Consider the following 15,365-nt stretch of genomic DNA (forward strand, 5'->3'; position numbering starts at 1 on the left):
TGTTTTTTAATTATACCTTGCTCTATATTATTATTTGGTCCTTCATTGACATTCAATGCCTCACCAACATTTCCCCTATCAAAATTAACATTTCCCCCGCCACGGACATCTGGTCGATCACGGTCATCCGATCTCTTTTGTACATTTTTCCCCCCTACATCACCGTGATTCACGCCGGCCTCCCGTCGTTCATTGACATTATGTCCGGCATCCTTTCCTAAAATTATGTTTTGTCCTCCAGTGACATTATATCCTACTGTGATATTCTTTCCTCCACTATAATTACATCCCATCGTGATCTTTTGTCTTCCACTGCCATTACATCCCATCATGATATTTTGGCCTTCATTGACATTCTGTCCGGTATTCCTTCCTAAAATTATATTTTGTCCTCCACTGACATTATATCCTACCGTGATATTTTCTCCTCCATTATCATTACATCCTATCGTGGTATTTTGTCCTCCACTATCGTTACTTTCCATCGTGATCTTTTGTCCTCCACTGTCATTACATCCCATCGTGACATTTTGTCCTTTGACATTACATCCTAATGTAACATTTCGTCCTCTAGCGACATTATATCCTAAAATTATATTTTGTCCTATACTGGCACATTGTTCTACATTAATGCTATACTCTACACTGTTTTCCCAAGTACATTCTATTTCCCCTTCCCTTTGGGCTTTTACCCTAAAAAAGGAGCTAGTTCATTACAAACTCCCACAATGAGGTTTGTAAGAACATCTTTGCCTCTGCGGGTAAGGTGGATCCCATCAGAAGCGTAAAGGTCATGGCGCCTAGAAAAGAGATACCAAGGATCAAGAAAGTGGTATCCCAATTGTGTGCACAACTGCGATATCCTATCATTGATCCCTATGGATCTACTGTTCCAAAACGAGCCTGCGTAGATCCTCGGGAGGATCCCACAGACTACGTGACGGCTCCCACGTTCCTTCATCTCCTGAAGGAGGACCTTGTAATTCCGAACAAGTTCCTCTGATCTCACCCTACCTACATCGTTACTTCCCGTATGAACAATCGTAACTGTTTTCGTCCGTCCTTGCTCCCTGATGGACTGGGTACAATCGACGATCCCACAGCCCGGTTGACATACAAGTTTGCAACGTCGCTTAGTCTTCCGCTGCAGGATGTCGTCATAGCCTCGCACCATGGAGTCCCCAACCACCAAGAACTCCTGGTTTTCAGCCACTTCATCCTCCGGTAGAGCAAAACGATTGGCTAGAGCCAGCGGTTGCTCCACAGGGCACACGTCTACCGAACGCGGGCTCGACAAACGGGACCCCACGGAGCGCCACTCGCTCACGGCAGTGATAGTAGGGGAAGAAGTGGAACGCTCTTTGGGTTGTGGGGAGGGTTCACTCTTCTCACGGAGCGCACTCCTGAGAAGACGAATTTCCTCCTCACACATCCTGAGACGGACCTCTAGGTTCACGCAACCTTCACAAGCCATTTCGCTCCTCCCTTAGCAATAAAAACAGCAGAGAAAATACAAATCAACAACAACAAAAAACAAAGCGGTCTCTAATGAACTAAATACACGAAGCTTACTCTGCTTACCTTATACTACTTCTCCTACCTTTGGAGTACAGTAACAGATAACTGTTTTGAATTTAAATAGAACACTACACTTTATCTTATATCTGTAACTGTATAGCGCTATACGTATACAATTACAAAAACACAACACAATCACTTAACACTATTCGGAGAAATAAATTTCACAGGTATTCGCTAGCTGGTGTCTGTGCAGAAAAACGAGCTCTCTAGCTGAGGTCACGAGCAGACTGAGCTGAGGTCACGAGCAGACTGAGCTGAGGTCACGAGCAGACTTAATGCCTTGTTCCTATTCATATTTTCACTTTTCAATCTTTCATTCTCTCCCTTTATCCTATTTAGTCCCTTTTTCAACTCATATATTTCCCTGTTATTTTCTTCATTGGCCCTCCTTAATAGACCTCTTTGTACATAATTCTATATTCACTTTTGAATTTCATTATTTTTTCTAACAAGCCATTGATTTCCCTATTTCTCATTATATTTTCAAACCTAGGTTCTCTTTCCATGTCCTCTTATGGATCACTCCCAAAGGCGATTCGACACTACTTACGTCTAGGCATCTTTTTGTTGGTTCTTTGCCCCCAATTGATGATGATATTTCAGTGGACATGAGATAGGCTGCACACAAGTGGGATGAAAGAAGAGAAAGATCCCCTACCCCCACGAGGGAAATAATTGTGACACAGAAAGAAATAAGGGACCAAATAATGAACCTTGATGTCAGAAAATCACACGGTCCGGACGGAATTGCAAACTGGATACTAAAAGAATGTATAAATGAACTAACAGACAAAATATATAAGATAACAGATTGCTCACTCAAAGAAGAAAAGGTACCACAAGGCTGTAAAAATGCCAATATCATGCAAATATATAAAAGGGGAGCCATGAAGAACCTACAAACTATAGACCAGTCTCCCTTACAAGTACAATAGCTAAAATCTGTGAAAAAGTCATAAAAAATAGACTAAACATCTGGAAGAGAACAATATACTAAATCCAAAACAATAAGGTTTTAGACAGGGAAGATCATATGCCACAAACTTGATTTGTTTTTATTCAAGATTAATAGACATAATGCAAGAAAGGGATGGATGGGCAGACTGTGCTTTCCTGGACTTACAAAAGGCGTTTGATAAAGTACCACACAAAAAACTATTAAGAAAACTCAAAACAACAGGAGGTGTACCGTGTACATAGAAAATTACTGAAATGGATGGAAGATTTCTTGCACGAGAGAAAATGAGTGGGGCTCAGAGATAAAAACTCAACCTGGGAAGAAATAAGTGGAGTCCCAAAGGGTTCAGTACTGGCTCCGATAATGTTTGCTATGTATATTAATGAAGATGTAGAATGTTACATGAACTTCTTTGCAGATGATGCAAAACTACTAAAGAAAGTATGGAAAAAGACTGGATCACTACAGAGAGACCTGGATAAAGTCTGGGAATGGAGTCAAAAGTGGGAAGTGAACTTCAATATTAAGAAATGTAGTATAATGGAATTTGGAAAAGGTAAAAAAAAAAAAAAAAAAAAAAAAAATCATGACAATATTAAATTGGTACAAAGAAAGTAAAGAAAGTTACGAAAAGGACCTAGGAGTAATTATCGCCAAAGACATGTCCCTATACAAGCAGATAAACAAAAGAGTCAGAAACCTACAATTTACTAAGATCAATAAAGGTGGCTTTTAATTATTTTGAAGTAATGGTAAAAAAAAATACTAGTCAATGATATGACCAAGATGTACGCTACGACACTATGGACACCCAGTACAAAAAAGAATATAAGGAAAATAGAAAGAATCCAAAAAGCAACGACAAAGATGGCCCCAACTCTTTCAAAATTGACATACGAACAAAGATTGTCTAAACTGGAACTACCAATCATGGAACAAAGAAGAGAAAGAGGCAATCTATTGGCCATTTACAGAATTATGAAAGACATGGAAGTCCTTGACAGAGAAGACTTAAAGTGGGATAAAAGAAAAACAAGTGGTTTTGAAATGAAACTCAAAAAGGATAAAGAACAGATCTGAAAAAAATAACAGTTTTTCACATGTAGTGGTGGATGTCTGGAACAAATTGGACAAAACAATAATGTGTGCAAACACCATACAATAATTTAAGAACAAACTAGATGTTACAAGATACAGAGATGGATCGCTACGAGCATAGCTCCCCTTCCCATATATTACAACTATGTAAATACATGGGAGCAGTATCAGAACCACAGCAAACAGGACTCTGGAATTCCTACTCAGAAACCTATGAAATGTAATAGAGACATAGATTCATACATACAAAACACTTCTTTGGTCACATTTAGAATATTGTGACACCATCTGGGATCCACACTCTAACAATGATGCAAATAAATTAGAGGATATATAAGAATTTTACACACTTCAGTCACTAGTCTCAAACAAGACATAAAATATGAGCCATTAGAAACAAGGAGACAAATACACATTATATTAATCGTCGGAGTGATTATACTGTTTTTGGCACATCAAATCGTTGGAATCGACTTACTAGGAGGCATTTCATCTCAATAGCTGTGGCTCGATCGACACCGAAGCGGAAGGAAGTGCTGCGTTGAGCGCCTATCTAGTGGTTTATTGCCGAAAACGAAGGAAACCTATTGTTGTTATTGTACGTGATGAGTAAGCTATGGCACTCGAAGTAACCGGTAAAGTTTTCCAGTTCTTGAAGTGGGTATAGTTTTGGCATAATGGAGAAAGAGAAAGAAGAAAGAATAACAAATGAACCAACAAAGGGTGGACTAGATGTAAGTATATCGGTAGTGGAAAGTCCGAGAGGTGTCATACCCAAAAGACATTGTCTCATAGACACACCAAGGAAAAATTAAGGTGGGAAAATAAAAGTTTTTCAGGGTTTCAAAGAAACCCAGGTGAAATAGGCAAAAACCTAGATATAGAGATATTAGATGTAGTAATGCATTAAGGAATCGCGAAGTAAATAATTTAATGGAAGAAATTATAGACTTAAAATTGGGTTACCAAGCGGTTCTTAGAGAATTTATTATGTTGCGAAAGAGCAAACAATCAAAGAATTAGGTCACGTAAAGAGCGAAATTGAAATCCTAAAAAGAGAAAAAGAAAGAATGAAAAATGAGGACAAAAAATAAAAATGAAGAATTGAAAAAGGAGGTCAAAGAACAATTACAAGCAGTGACGGGAAAGGTGGAAGAGTCAAAGAAACAGACCTCACTGGAAAAAAAAATCAATGGAAACAAGAACAGGAAAATAAAGAAATATCCTATAGTGAAATAGTACAAAAACAGATGGAGGAAAATACATAAGAAACAGTCATGAAAGTGATTAAAGAAAAGGAAAATTGGATGAGAGATACAGTTGACAAAGGTAAGTGCATTGTGGTCCATGGTATCCAGGAAAAACATGATATGTATACATACCAGAAAGAAAAGGAATAGAAGGAAATAGCTAAGGAGATTCTGAAAGAAATACAGGATGAAGGACAAAATCTCGATAAAGAAATCGACGAAATCCACAGAATAGGCAAATATTCAAAAGAAAAACAACATAGACCACTGAAAATAAAACTAAGAACTCAAATGATAGCCAAGGAGATATAATCAAAAGCAGTTAAATTGGCAAACGGCGAGAAATTCAAACATATATGGATACAAAAGGAAATTAGTGATGAGGAAAAAGAGGAAGACAAAGCTCTCAGAATTGAAGCCAATGGCAGAAATGAGAAAAGAACAGAGACGGAAAAAAACAAGTTTTTTTTTTTTTTTTTTTTTTAGGAGTGCTGGACTCGAGACTGAAAAAATGGTACATCAAAAACATGAAAACTGTGTGTGCTAGTCGAGGGCTAATAATACACACAGTAGGTTCTTAAGTACATTCAGCCTTAAACAATAACACAGTTACAAGAAGATACACTAGAATAACATAGTCAAATATAACGCCCATGCGTAACTCCGCGTCCCTCTACAATATCTCACTCACACACTCTTGCTAAGCACCTATACATGCCTACCCCGGGCACGCGAGTTGCCACATGTCGCCAGACGGGGTATCACTAACCCACACCTCCCTTCCCCCTTTCGCGCCCGCAGACTTTATTCTTGGGCGGACAATCTGCACTGGAGTCTCTTGGAGCGATGCAAATCAGCAGGTGGGTCCTCGATATGGGCCTCGGCATGGCCATTGGATTGCGGGTAGTGAGGTGATGTGACAATGTGTCGCACACCCCATCGTGCTGCAAAGCTCCTGAACTCCTGGCTGGTGAACTGGGGGCCTCCATCTGTTCGCAAGCGAAGGGGAACACCAACCTCCCGGAAGTAGTTACAGAACATGCGGATAGTGTTGGACGACAACGTATCGCCTTTGCAAGGGACGACCACAGGCCAGCCGGAGAGTCTGTCGGCGATGACAAGGAATAACTTGCCTGCAACGGAGAAGAAGTCCGCTGAGACCGACTCAAAGGGCCTTGTTGGGTGGTCGTCGCTGAGTATGGGTTCCTTCTGCTGGCTAGGTTGGAGATACTGGCAGGGTTCACACGACTGGACCGTATTTGCAATGTCCGAATTGATGCCTGGCCAGAAGACAGTTTGACCTGCCCGGCGTTTTGTCGCCTCTACGCCCCTGTGGCTATCATGAAGACGAGCCAGGATGCGGCGGCGAAGGGCGTTAGGGACCACAATTCTCATGCCGTAGAGGACGAGGTCACCATCGGCATGGAGGTTATCCCGAATTTTCCAGTATGGGAGCAAGGGCCTAGGAAGGGCATAGCGGTCCGAGGGGAATCCGGACGTCACACAGTGATGCAATTGGACGTAGTTTGGGTCGGTCCTAGCTGAGTCACGTAACTCCTCCAGAGTCCTATCTTCATCTACGTGGGACTCTGTCACAGCTCTCACCGTGGCTATCGTATGGAGAGATGCAATGGAGTCGGTGCAGAGTGTGTGGTCTTCCGGCGCTGGGTAACTCACTGGGGCACGGGATAGGGCGTCCGGGATGCGAAGATCCTTTCCGGCACGCCATACCGCTGTGAAGATCTATGGGGACACCTCCTTCAGGCGCTGGAGACGTGGGTTCTCCACTACGTCTAAAGTGTAGCTGTTCAGGATAGGAACCAGAGGGCGATGGTCGGTCATCAACGTAAAATTCTGTAGTCCCATCAAGTAAAATTTGCATTTGAACATCGCCCAGACGGCGGCGAGTAATTCTAACTCGATGATGGCATATCTAGTTTCCGCCTCCGTCAAGAAACGGGAACCGCATTGGATTAGGCGTAGGCGTCCGCTGCCGTGGTCCTGTAGTAATGCAAAACCAATGCCGTTAAGCCGAGATGCATCCGTCTGGAGGATAGTTGTCAGGGTTGGATCAAATGAGGCGAGGACTGGGGGGTCGATGAGGGCGGCTTTCACCCTTTGGAATGCCTCGTCATGATCCGGTGTCCAGAGAAATTGTCTCTTAGGGCTCATCAGGGGCCGGAGAGGTTGGGCAGCTGCGGATATCTCCGGGGTGAATTCAGCCAACTGGTTAACGAGACCCATAAAGGACCTAAGGTCTGTTAAATTTGCAGGAGTTGGAAAGTCCCTGATAGCAGTCACTTTGTCTTGGTCAGCAGTGATACCTGCCACTGACAATGTGAATCCGCAGAAATCCACCTTAGGCGCGGCGACCTTTAATTTGTCCTTATTAATGGTGATGCCAAACTCACGACATCTGGTGAGGACTTGGTGGATGCGGGTAAGGTGAGTGGTGTAGTCGGCATCGTAAAGGAGGATGTCGTCCACCACTTTGACGCAATTCTTGACACCTTGCAGTGCAATGTCACCTCGTAGGCAATAGGCATCGTCTGTTGCTGCAAATCCCATTGGTCCTCTGCAATATTGGAATCTACCATGTGGAGTTATAAAGGTGGTAAGGTGTCTGTCCTCTTCGACGAGTTCGATCTGCCAGTAGCCGCAGAGAGCGTCCATGGTCGTGAAGTAACGAGCTGAGGTCGGTACGCTACGTACAGTATCAAAGGGTGTGGGCGACGGATGGTGTGGGCGAGCCACCTGGGCGTTAAGTTTGGACAGGTCCGTCGTGATCCTCACACCTCCATTTGGTTTAGCTACGGCGACAAGTGGGTGGCACCATTCTGAAGGTTCGTCGCCAGCCGGTCGAATAATCCCTTGAGAGACCATGGACTCGAGCTCGTCCTTGACGTGGTCTCTGAAAGCCAGGGGAATTTGCCGGGGTGTGTGGATTGCAAAAGGCACAGCATTAATAACTTCAGGTGGATTCGCATTGGTGATCCCACCATGGGCTTAAGTGGTGTGGACTGAAGAGCTGCTTTAGCCACAAGAACGTCCTTAAACTCCTTTAAGAAGTACTCCTTCACGTCTGAGGGTGGTGTGGAGGCAGAGAATGGGAGTTCCACACACTTCTTAACGTGCTTCACTTCCAATATTGGCTTAGGGAATTCCTTGGGAATTATGGCCAATGCTTTGCAGTGGCTGAAGGAGAGGAGTGGGGTCTGGATGTCCTTGTGTACTCGGATCTGAGCAGAGCACGACCGCTTACCTAAAGTAAAGGTAGCCGTGAGCGTGCCAAGGGCAGGAGTCATTTCAGATCTGTCGGCTGTGAGTGTGGTGGTCTGCGGGGAAGCGTGTAGTTTCCTTGTTGAAATTGAAAGGTTTCTCAAGTGCTGTGGTCCTATCACAGTGATATCCGCACCGGTGTCTGGGATCATCTGCAAGTATGACGATTTACCACCGTGTGTGATAAAGACGCTGACGTGTTGAGGCACCGCAGGGCTGGGGCTATGAGACATCACTCGACGGCAGGACGGCTGTGGGGCTGTCGGGTGTTCCGAAACATGTCCACCGCCGGAGACCGAAACACCTCGCTTGTGTTTCTGACGGGTCTCCTACTTGCAATGAGTGTCGAAGTGACCGATACGGGAACAGAGGCGGCACTGGGTCTTGCTAGCGGGACATTTGATCGTGGAAGTAAAGTGTCCCTGCCGACCACAGTTGCGGCAGGTAGCCTGAGCCGCAGGGCATGCTCCTGGCTCATGGTGCCTAGCACAGCACTGGCATGGGTCCGTGGCCTTCGATGTCGGTTGCTTAGTGGTTTGCCGGAGGAAATTTTTTTACTTCTTCCTTCTTTGGTGGTGGGTCAATGCTCTTACTTGTGCAGGATGGGCACGAATATCAGACGTAGCACACCTGGCTGCTTCATAGGAGCGGCATGTATTGACCATGTCCTGCAGTGAGCACTTGTCGTCCAGGGATATGAGTCGCTGAATCAACTCATCATCCCGAACGCTCATAATTATCACCGACTTCAACTGAGTCTCTTCGCAAATTGGCGATTTACCAGGGCATATGTCGATCTCCTCGGCACTGCGACGCAACCTTACGTAGAAATCTGCAAATGTTTCGCCTTCCATCTGCCTGCAGCTAAGCAATCCCCTCCTGCGTATTGCCTCGTTCCGCAAGCCCTTGATGTGTACTTCCAGAGCAGAGACCACCTCATCGACGGTCTTGTCTGTAGAGGGAGGTATTTGCAGGGTATGCTCTAGGACACGTTGTGTTTCAAGGGTGAGACACATGCGTAATTGTATGAGCTGCTTCTCATGGGGTAAGCTATACAGGTCGACCATGGTAGCGTAATCAGCGGAGGTGGCGTCTGAGCATTGGCCTTTTGAGTGGGTGGAGGGAGCGGGGGCTGACGATGACGGCTGTAATCGGAGGCCGCCGGGTAGTCCTCTCGGGGAGAGTGAGCGGGTTGCCGTTGCGGGTTTATCAATTTGAGCAGGGCGTCAAATCTAGCCTGGTCTTCTCGTCGTCTGCGTTCGTCTTCTGCTATAACCTCGTCTCTTCAATCCATTTCACGAGGGAAAGCATGTCGGTCGGTGTGGTCGGTGGGAAGGATGCGGCCTGTTGCTCATCGGAAAAATCTGGCTGCATCTCTTCCTCCTGCTCGAGTGCTCCTGAACGAGTATTAGGCATTTCGCTAGAATAAAGCTAATAGTGTGGGCCCGTAATGCGCGGATGAGTACCCGTAAGCGAGCTACCTGGGGCCCAGTTGGCCTGGGGGCGTGTTAGCGAGGGAAAGTATAATGCTCGCGTCCCGCCATTGTTCAAATACAAGCGCCTCCTACCGACAAAGAGGCAGCAAGGTTTTCACAAACACCACACACAATGCACTGCGACACTATACGGGGAGGCACTATAAACCACACGTGTAGGCACTAGACACCATACGAGGAGGCTCCACGCATATACGCAGAATGTGTGACATAGATGAGCGCAATATGGCGCCGGAGCACTGCCGGTCACTAACGAACCCGTGCATATGCCGGTTGTTCGCTTGAAACACTTATGTTGTACGTAAGAGCGTGTAACTCTGTCACTGGGATTGCACACTTCCGTGAGCCCTTGTCGCACGCAATTATGATGTGTGGGTCACGGTACACCAGAATAATGCAGGTATAGGCTGAGTTCGTTGCGTTACACTGCCCTGTATGTGTGGTAAGTGCCAAACACACAGTACTTTTGGTAGGAGTTTATTGCATAGGTCTACACACAAGTATGGCAGGAAGTAATCTGTCACAAGCGAATGCTTGGGGCATCATGACGCGCCCGTGCCCTATTTCCTGATACATTGTTGCCAGGCGGGAAAAAGATTAGGCAAAACAATACATACAAACATATCTAGGTATATACATAAGAATATACAGAAACAAGAGAACAATTACATATACTGAGGAATATGCATGCAAAATGGTTGAGGGTAACATATATTTAATACCTTAATGCTATGAGACGTACAATTGGCATAGACGCATACGCCTGTAGCGTACGCCTAATGACGTATATATAATCGGTTATATAATTATGTATAGGGCACTTATATAATGTAATGACTACATAGGCTTACTTACACAAAACATTTACAATAAATATATGTTGATATTAAGTACTCATGTATAAAAAGAAGTGTTACATATACAATAAAGGAGATACATATACAATAAATATATACAATAATTAAGTAAGGAAGGGCTTGCCTACATTACTCCCCCCTTGAGAGAGGAGCGTCAGTGAAGAAAGTCTTTAGTAGTAGTAAAAATCAGATTTATCGTGAAACCTAACGGTCCTGCCTGCACGAGTTGTGTATGGAAGAGCGGAAATATGAGGGTGGGAGGGAGGGGAAGAGGTGATAGGGTGGCCAAGGTCATTGGCATCGGCTGTGGGTGGTATGGGACTCGGTGGGATAACAGTGGAAGTGGACGAAGTGGACGAAGTAGGAACAGGAGGAGTGGAAGGTGTTGAGGGTATGTCTGGGGTTACATGGAGACGGGTCTTAGGGCGAGGAGAAACAGGGAGGAAAGCTGGTTTCAAACGATCAATGGAAACTGAGGTTTCGCCTTGAGGTAAGTTAAGGATGAAGTACTTAGGTTCACGTCGAATGACATCATAAGGACCAGAGTACGGAGCCTCCAAACTCTTACGAATTCTGTCGACTCGTAACCAAACTTTAGAGCAAGAGTGAAGGTCGTGAGGGAGATAGGGTGGAGGTGGTGTATGCCAGTCACCGGATGCGAGGTCTTGGAAAATGACAGACTGCATTTCCTTGATAAGACGAAGGATGGTTGTGTCATCCGAGGAGGGGGGGTGTTCCTGAGTAATGGCAACAAAAGGGCATAACATATGAGCGCCAGTAACGGCGGTAAATGGGGGAAATTTAGTGACGTGAGGTGTCATGCAATAGCCAAGAAGGACGATAGGTAAGGAGTAAAACCAGTTATCTTGCCTAGCGCGAAGAGATGATTTCAGAGAACGGTGGAAACGTTCAATCATGCCGTTAGCTTGGGGGTGGTAACTAGTAGTACGCATATGGTGGAAACCAATGATAGATTAAAGCTTAGAGAAAAGTTCACTCTCGAACTGGGAACCTCTATCCGTGATGACATGAAGTGGAACACCGAAGCGGCATATCCAACCATTCACAAAAGAGATTGCTACAGAAGTGGCAGTAGTGTCAATGAGGGGAATTGCTTCAGTCCAACGAGTAGCTCGGTCAATTCAAGTCAACAAGTATTTGTATGGGAGAGGGTAAGGATAGTTAGGGAGAGTAGCAGGGGGCAACGGTCCTACAATGTCGATGTGTACTGACTGGAAGCGGTCAGTAGGAGTAGATATAGGGGAAACAGGAGAGGAAGTGTGGCGGGTAGTCTTAGACTGTTGACACCTAAGGCATTGTCTTACAAATGTCTTTACATCTCTGTCAATGTGTGGCCAGAAGTAACGTTGTTTTACCAACTTAGAGGTAGACTGAACACCAGGATGAGAAAGGTTATGCAAAGAAGAGACTACGTCATTACGTACGGGTAATGGAACAAAAGGTCGAGGAGTCTTAGTAGAGGTATCACACCAGAGTGTCAAATCAGAGGGTAAAGTGAATTTAGAGAGTCTAGGCTTGAAAGTTTCCAGTTCGTCATCTGTTGTCTGACTTTGAGCGATGCCACTTAGGTCAAAAGCGTCGAGCGTAACAGCGCACGACGTGCGAGATAAGCAATCAGCGACGACATTGTTGTCGCCACGGATATACTCGACTGTGGAAACGTATTCAGAAAGAACAGAGAGTTGTCGTTGTTGTCTGTCAGTTTTAGCAAGAGATTTAGAGTAAAAGGCAGCTACGAGGGGTTTGTGGTCAAGAAATAGGGTAACAGTATGCCCATCAATGAGAGTCCTGAAATGCAAAACTGCGAGGTAAGCAGCTAATAACTCGCGGTCGTAGTTGGAATAGATGCGTTGTGTGTCAGAGAGTTTCTTCGAGTAAAATCCTAGGGGCGTTGGCTCGCCGTCTATAACTTGATAGAGAGCTGCGCCAACGGCTAGGCTTGAACTGTCAGTCACGAGTTGGTAGTTTGTCGGTATTAGGGAAGGGTAAGCTAAAGTTGGACAGTCCAGTAAGGCTTGCTTCAAATTATTGAAGGAGTCCTTTGCTGCGTCAGTCCAAGTGAGACACTTTGAAGAAGGATATTGTTTAAGAAGCTCAGTAAGGGAATAGGCTACGGTTGCAAAATTAGGAATCATGGGCCGAAAAAAATTGATCATACCCATGAAACGGCGCAAAGCCTGTGAAGTCTGAGGCAGAGGGAAATCGGAAATGGCCGTGGTGCGGTCTTTAGGTGGCTTAATCCCTTGTGAGCTAATCTCGTAACCGAGAAAGGTAAGGTTTGACTTGAAAAATTGACATTTGTCAAGAGAAAGTCGCATGTTATGCTGAGCCAAAATAGAAAGAACAGTTTGACCATCTGAAATATGTTCTTCAAGGGTCTCACTAGCAATCAGTACATCATCAAGGGTCAGGTCTAGATTCCATACACGCTAGTAGATGATGTCATGTTTTTGTGTTGTTATCACTTCGGGCAATGTCGGGTATTTTCGGAAGTTTCCGAAGTCCGATGTGACGGAAGACATTCAGAGGCCCAAATAAAACGCAATATTAGACTTCAAGCTTCTTTTATGGAAGAAAATTAAAATATCAAAACTTTATCACATTTTTTCACGTGGAATGATGAATTATATAATATACAAATATATTACTATTACTGGGTGGACGTTTTTTACATTAAAAAAGTTTGAACTGCTAGGAAAAGACAAGTGACTTGAATTTTTTTATATAAAAATGGTCTTATCTTTATTTACAGCAGAATAATATTAAAATACATGTGGAAAATCTCAATATCAAAATACATGTATGTGGAAAATCACTTATTCTTATTTACAGCAGCACAATTAAAATACATGTAGGCCTATACATGTAGGTGGAAAATCTCTACTGGTAAAAACACTGCCATCTTGCACAGGAACTGATGACGTATACATCCTTGCATATGATCCCGTGACGTCATCTACTAGCGAGTATGGAATCTAGACCTGACCATCATCAAGGTACGTAAACGTGTTGTTTACGTTAGCTAAGAGGGTATCTATAAAGCGCTGAAATGTGGCTCCGGCATTTTTCAATCCAAAGGGCATGTACAAAAATTCAAATAAGCCAAATGGCGTGCATATCGCAGTCTTAGGAATATCTTGTTCAGCTACAGGAATTTGCAGATATGCACGTTGTAAGTCTAACTTAGTGAATATAACCTTATTCTTAAGTGACATGGTGAGAGAGCGCAAATGTGGTATGGGATATTTGTCATTTACAGTTACATTGTTGAGACCTCGGTAATCTCCGCAAGGTCTCCAGGAATGTGGTTCTTTCTTGGGAACCAAATGAAGTGGGGACGCCCAAGGTGAGTTGGAGCGTCGTATGATCCCTGCATTAAGCAAAAATTGAAACTCATCCTTTGCCGCTTTGAGCTTCTCACCTGTCAATGGCCTTACTTTATAGGATATAGGGGAAGAATCACCTGTATCAATATGATGATAGGTTGTAGTTTCTACTGGTGGAGGATCAGACAGTTGTCGGGGCGCGGTAAGTACGGGGAATTTTGAAAGAAGAGCAATGGCTCTTGAATCAATATCCCCATAATGTACCGCATGTGAAGAGATAGGGAGAGAAGCCTTAAGGGGAATGGTGCATGCAGTGGACGGATCAAAGAGGAGGCGATTTCTACAATCAACTACTAGTGAGTTATGGGTTAAAAAGTCGGTACCAAGAATTGGGCGGACGACATCAGCCACGACGAAGGACCATGGAAAAGAACGTCTGATACGTTGAATCCCAAGTTCCACGTCGACTTCGCCGTGCGTACGAATACAGGTACCAGAAGCAGTAGTAAGTTGTACTACCGTGGAACGGACCAATGGAGTACTTGGGTCGTAGGGAATGAGAGACTTGAGAACCGGTATCTATAAGGAATTCATAGTTCTTGCAACCTATAGTGGCACTAATGACGAGAGGCAGTCCTGCGGTTGCAAGGGATACTTCTACAGACTGCCCATCGAGTTTCCCGACATGTTAAGCTGAGGGCCTGGGGATGAATGACGTGAGTTAGGGCGTGAATTGGGGCGCGAGCTAGGCAACACGTTAGCACTAGTGGATGACAATATGCACCACTTTTTGCAAGTTCTAGTACTGTTGCCGTAGAAGAGGTGGTAACGGCACACTCGTGGTCTTTGACCTTCGTAGAAGAGAGTTAATTCGAGTGGTAAGGTAGTGGATGCTGAAACACGTGTAGTGGGGTTACCACTACGAAACACTGGCACACTATCAGGAGCCCTTGGCACAGGCTTGTTCACTGATGATGCACTTATCCCTTTGTTTCCGTGGCCATGGGCCATGAGAGTATCAGCAACACGGGCCAACTCATCAAGGGAACCTGCGTGTGTAACAAGTAGTGGTCGTATGTCACTTGGCACTGCACGTAAAAACTTCAGGCGGATGAAGTCGTCGTCGACACCGAGTTGCTTACCTATGGTGCGAAGTTCTCCTAGGAAGGTCGTCGGCTTATCATACATGATTTTGTTCTGGTGGACCAAGGCATCGAAGAGTTCCGGTGGAGACCTGGTAAGGACGTCGATTAGCGCCTTCTTCAAGCGGTCGTAGTCACCGGAAGTAACGACATCGTCGTCGAGCTGGTTGAGCACAGGGATGGTTAAGTTCGCAAGTGCATGGTTGAACTTAGTTTGGGGGACGGTTATGTTAGCTAGTGCAAATTGCGCCTCTAGCAACGAAAACCATCTTGCCGGCGATGCTTCGTCCAATGGTGGAGGTCGAACAGCGACGGCGGCCGAAGTCGTGGGATGCGTAGAGGAAGAAGTGCTTCCTG

This window comes from Oratosquilla oratoria, chromosome 5 (assembly GCF_046742065.1).
Source record: "Oratosquilla oratoria isolate Oo_2021 chromosome 5, ASM4674206v1, whole genome shotgun sequence".
Classification (NCBI taxonomy): Eukaryota; Metazoa; Arthropoda; class Malacostraca; order Stomatopoda; family Squillidae; genus Oratosquilla; species Oratosquilla oratoria.